General features: G+C 32.3%; 1 pseudogene; it reads left to right on the top strand.

Moving 5' to 3' along the window:
• Positions 1 to 271: 271 nt before the first annotated feature.
• Positions 272 to 371, top strand: LOC122110473 (annotated as a pseudogene).
• Positions 372 to 6032: the final 5661 nt, after the last annotated feature.

Below are 6032 nucleotides of genomic sequence, written 5' to 3'. Positions count from 1 at the left end.
TGAAAAGCCATCACCTTTGGATCTAGCTATAAAGTCTTCAAAGTATGATCAAATTTAATTTAAAAAGACTTAAAATAGTCATTGACAAAAAAATTGCAAATGTGAGCAATCGACCAAACAATGTAAGTTTTCCAATATACACAGAATTTTAGAGAATTAAGATCAATAGCATTTTGGGAACAGTAAGTTTTCCTGGTTACAAACAGTCAACCAAGGATATATGCCTTTATAAAGACTGCATCATTAACTATGTAAATTTACAGGATATGACATGCTTCAGCAGAACGTTTACCCAAATTACAACAATACAGAGATTAACATGGCACTTGTACAAGGATGATATGAAAATTTGTGAAGTATGCCATATTTTTCATTCTTCAGATGCAAGAAATGAAAAACAGTTATTAAAAATGATTACAAAAATACATGTAATTAATTGAACTAAAAGTTAGTTTGACATCAGTGTATTAAATCCTCACCTTCGAAAGGCCTTTACATAGCATAATCTTTACAAAACGTTTGAAATTAGATAACATCGTCATTTTATTCCAAAGAAATAACATACTATAAGGACCTAGGAAAAAAAGGAATGTTAAACTGTTTCTATATGGAATGCTATCTGAAATAACACATTTAAAAATGAACCTATATATTATAAAACAATGTAGAATTCAAACTATTATATCTAGGAGAGAATGAAATAGATTATGGATATTATACAAACAAAATACAGATTAGATTAAAATATACTTTTTTCAGACAAAAACCAGAAATATCTTTAGTTTCTGTACTACACATTTCAACAGATAAGTTAAAATGATTTCTGATTTAAAAACCACAAACTCTGCAGAAATCATTATAGATGTATACAAACAAATCTTGAATACATTTTGACATCAAAGACAGGCAATTAACTTGAAGAATACCATGGAGTCCATGAATTTTTAAAGTAAGATATTGCTGCTGTTTGTATGGTGAAAATATTTTGTACGGACACAAGGATGGATTGGCATTTTTGAAATTTAAGAAACTTAACCAAACCATTATGACTTAGGAGAACAATTTTTACAGCTTTCCACAACTCCAAAAACGTAGTAATACATATTTATCCTTTTGGCAATATCAAATGCAGTTTCTTCAAAGTTCTTCAGTCCTGGTTTGATAATTTGATAATATTCAATAGTAGGAGATCCAGCATATTTTTGCTATTTCTATTCCAAACAGCAAGATGCAAGGGGGTCAAGAGGACTTTAGTTTGGGCAGTGGGATATGCATCATGATGAACTAAGAAAGAATCCAGTCTGGTATTATTCCACATATAAGCACTGTGTAGGGATGTCCAGCAATTCACAGTTATTGCATGAATATCTGCCTTGAGCCACCAACTCATGGATAATATCTAAGTGTCCACTGTAGGATTCCCAATGAAGAGAGGTATATTCATCATCATTCCTAGTATTCACATGAGTGGCCTTTTTGGGAAATAGTCTCTGTACTGTAGTAAGCTGATTATTTTCAGCAGCCCATAGAATAATTTGCTTGAATACTTCTCCATTTTTTCTGCGAATGATATCATTCCTCACTTTTTCTTCTTGTGCCTTGTCTTCATCAGAATTGCCTAAGCAGAGACATTGAGTACCAGTGGGAATCAGGTGCACATATATTTCCCAATTGTTCATGTTGGTTGAACTGCTCAGAAAAATCCAGTGAATATTCTACATCTGTTATTTCACCATGATTTTTTTTCTCTTTTTCCATTTTTACTATTCGAAATTATTCTAACTGGAGAGTAGAGAATTGATAGAGAGCAGAGGAAAGGTTTTCCTCCATATAGAAAGGTACAGACTGAAAATGAGGACCAGTGGTGTCTTCATGTGCAGCTTATTCTAGGAACGAGAAAATATGAAATAATGCCTTCTATGTAAATGATTTGGGGAATGGCAGAGCAAAAAGTGAAATGATGCAACCAAAAATATAAAAGCAAAATAAATTAGGATAATTATGGAGCAGTCATATTATCTATAAGAATCATGAAAGGGAGAGAGGAAGAAAGAGACAGATGTGCAATGACCTAGCTAGCCACAAAATCCATGCCTCTGATCAATTTATAGATCAAACAATTTTATTTTTTAAAAGAGATGGAAATAGAATTTATGTATTTACTTGAAATTAGTAAATACATTTTTAATAGCCTACATAAAGAGACATAGCTTTGACCAAATTACAGACAAGAATCTAAATCCCAGATAATTCTAGTAACAGAACTGACTGAAATCACTTGAATATCACTTTTCCTGTAGAGTGAAGGAATAGGTCCAGGCTAGGAAAGCAGATAGAGAAGGCAGACTGATTGTATCTTGAACAAAACTTTGTGGAAAATGGTATCAAGGATTAATTACTGGTGATCCACTTGCACTGGTAGTGTGAATCTGAAATATTGCTTGCTGATTATGAACTATTGCTTTAATCATTGTATGTTCCAAGAAGAAAAGGTGATTTAATTGATAGCAAAGGATTAGTAATACACTTTGACTTCTCATTAAGCACCTTCAACCATCAAAATCACATGAAGACAATAGACAGGCCTACTTTTTTAGATGAAAACAGGTATCTTTAAAAATAAGGTAATTAAGTATTCCTACAAAAGACTTTTTTTTAGTACTGTATTATACAGTTTTTTTCTAATGTTGGGTAACAAATAATGGATCTATAAGAAAACTCTTAAAGCTCATATGTTCAATAGTGAGTTTTCTTATATTATATCATGGTATTTTTGCTCATGGTTTTAAGAAGAAATTTACTAGCTTAAATTTCTGACAGGACAATATCATCACTGTACAACTTGCTTCTATACTCTATGTTTTAAATTACTATCTAAGTATGTGCATTAGATAGCTATAGAGGAAAATCTAGAAGCCACACTGGTGGCTCATGTGTTTATCCTAGCTAATCAGAAAGATGAAATCTGAGGATTGTGGTTTGAAACCAGACCAAGCAAAAAAAAATTCCATTAGATTCTGATTTGAAAGTAACCAGCAAAAGCTAGAAATGGAGCTGTGCGACAAGCAGTAAAATCCTAGGCTTGAGAAAACTAAAACAAAAAAACAACAAATTCTGGGACAGAACCAGGCCCTGAATTCAAGGCTAGTATTAGCACAAAACAAATGAATGAATGAATTAATTAAAATAAATTAAGTGGTCACATGTGGCGAGGCAAGTAAAATGTAACACCCATGGTGACTGGATTGTGTATTATTTTGTAATAAGGCAAATTAACGTTTGTCCAAATCACTAATATTTTATTTGTACTTTTTGTACTAAACCCTGAATTTAGCATGCATATATATGTGTGTACATGTGCACACATGTGTGTATGTGTATATGTGTGAGTGTGCTGTTGCAATGTTGCTTGACAATGTGGACAGGGTGAGGCTGAAAAGAGCTAACTGTGTTGCAATGTTTTTATTTATCAGTGTTCTGTCATGTCATTTCTATGGAGCCACTCTTCTGTACATTTTATTTGTCAAATAATAACATCATCATAATCAAAGCATATACAACATTAAGTTAGATTAAAGAGACCAATTTCAGCTCTGATTATATGTTAGGTAAGAAGATGCAGATATAATTAGGTAGTAAGTTATTGATGTAAGATGACTGTCAGTACAAAATATGTATTTGACCTCTTAAATTGGTTATACTTTTAAGATATAATCATGGAGTGAGTTTGACCTACTTGACCAAACAGGTATTACTCTCTGGTTATTCCTGTGAAACACAAGGTGGATAAATTCTATCCGGATTTCTGTTGAAAATAACTTTCTTTGTAACATCATATCTAATCTCACTAAGATAATCTACCCTGTATTTATTAAGTTTGAATATCCCATCATATGGACTGAAAATCAGTATTGTGGATATGCTTGTTAGATATACCTTTCAAAAACAAACAAAAAGCCTGTGTCACCTCCAGATTGTGGATGCATTTGAAGTTGTTTTGTACATGCAGTGGGATCTTCACTAATGGCCCTTTTTTGTGAGTAACTCTCATAACTTTAACAAATAAGGATTTTTGAATATTTTTTCCAATATAAATATCAACCCAGAGCTAGTCTTGCAATTTCTGAAAAGCCTTTGAATATTTTAGTATTATTTCACTTCATTGACTATAGGGCTAAATACATTTCTGAAATAAATATTATTAACATCTGAAGATGTAAGTGGGTATATAGGGTTTTTTATGCATCATTTTATGAAAACCCAGTTTTTATGAAAGTAAATGAAATAGAATAAAAGAGTATAAGTAAATTTGGTAAGCTAATTATTAGTATAACTTTGTTTTCTAGCAAGTTTTTTTAATGTAGATGATGCAGTTAAATTATTTTCTTTGTATATCTGTACTTCAGTTAGTTTTAGAATCTTTATAAGAATGAATTTGTGGAAAAAATAAATGTATTTGAAAATGATTAGGATTAATCTTGTGTTTTGTGTCCTACTCCCAAGAAAATGAGTTATTTTCAAGTGTTAATATTTTATGACTGAATCTTCAGTATCACAATAAATTTTGAAAAATATGCAGTAGTATTGATGTCTTTTTAAACCAATTGTATTCACAACTTGGAGAATCTTTAATTCATGCATAGGTCTTGTTGTCTATTATTTTTAACCTCTCGTTCCTACCATTAATGATAGGTGAGACTGCATTTTGGAAAAATATTTATCTGAGGTCAAAGGTGATTTTTATATCAGTCTTGCTTGTTAACAGCATTTTAAATAGTACATTTCTCTCAAAATGTTGGGTATAAAAAGCAATCAAAATACCTCTAATATTAAACAACTTAGGTGAGCTACAATGTGGAAATGATTGGTCTATAACTCCTGCAGTCTGTTTCCATCAGGAATTGGGGAGGTCATTCCTTCAGTATGACTGTGTTAAAGAGAGATTGGGTCCCAAGGTAGTGCAGTGTTGTCATGGGATAGAATATGATTTCTACAATTTTGAGCTAGAAATCAGGAATGTTATAGTTTAGCAGTTCCTTTCACCAGGGAGGTATAAATTGATTATGAACTTGGAATTTTCATATTACAGTTACCTATTTCCTTTCTTTTTGTTTTTTGTTTGGTTAGTCATGGGGCTTGAACTCTAGGCTTGGGTACTGTCCCTGTGCTCTTCCTCTCAAGGTGATCACTGTATCGCTTGAGCTACAGTGAAACTTCTGGTTTATTAGTGGTTTATTATAGGTAAGAATCTCTCGAACTTTCCTGCCTGGGCTGGCTTTGAACAGCATTCCTCAGATCTCACCCTCCTGAGTAGCTAGGGTTACAGGTAGACCCACCGGCATCAGGCTTATTTTCCTATTTTCTAACAAAGATAAAGTGAAATATCATTAGAATGTGGACAATAATTCTGGGAAATTTTCCTAGAATTAGTAGACTACGTGCTGGTATTTTAGTCATAATTTAGAATGAAGTTATTTGATACGGTGGGAATGGGGCTCAGGCTAAGATTTACCATTTGTGCAATGTTGTACTAGTAATTCCAACTCTGAAGACTTCAATATCATCATCTGAGAATTAGAAATGGAAGTAGTTCTACTTTATGGGATTATTGTGAGGATTAAATTAGGTACCATAGATAACATACTTGGAAAAACGATCAGCATTTGATCCTTTCTACCTGTTATTTTATCATTTGATGAATTCTAAATTTTTTACTGTAATTTTTATAATGTGTCTCTTTAGGATATGAACCTAAACAATAATCTAATACTACAGAGTTGAGGGAGATGAATTGCCCTCCTGAATAATTTACTTTTGGGTCAAATAAAAGGAGGCTTGCAAAAAGAGAATAGACTTTAGAGAAACATGATGAGTTGATGTAAATAGCTGCTTAGCTGATTTTGTTAATTTGTGAACTAATTCAGGGAAACAGAGTACAACAAGGTAAAAAAAAAATAAAGAAGGTCATATTGAAATACTCATTGGTGTGTTTGTGTGTTCACGCACACGTGGGTACGCACATGCACATATGC

Source organism: Dipodomys spectabilis, unplaced genomic scaffold, assembly GCF_019054845.1.
Source record: "Dipodomys spectabilis isolate Male_0828 unplaced genomic scaffold, ASM1905484v1 ptg000078l, whole genome shotgun sequence".
Lineage (NCBI taxonomy): Eukaryota > Metazoa > Chordata > Mammalia > Rodentia > Heteromyidae > Dipodomys > Dipodomys spectabilis.
The sequence above is the reverse complement of the archived record's forward strand: the minus strand, read 5'-3'. Positions and strand labels throughout refer to the sequence as shown.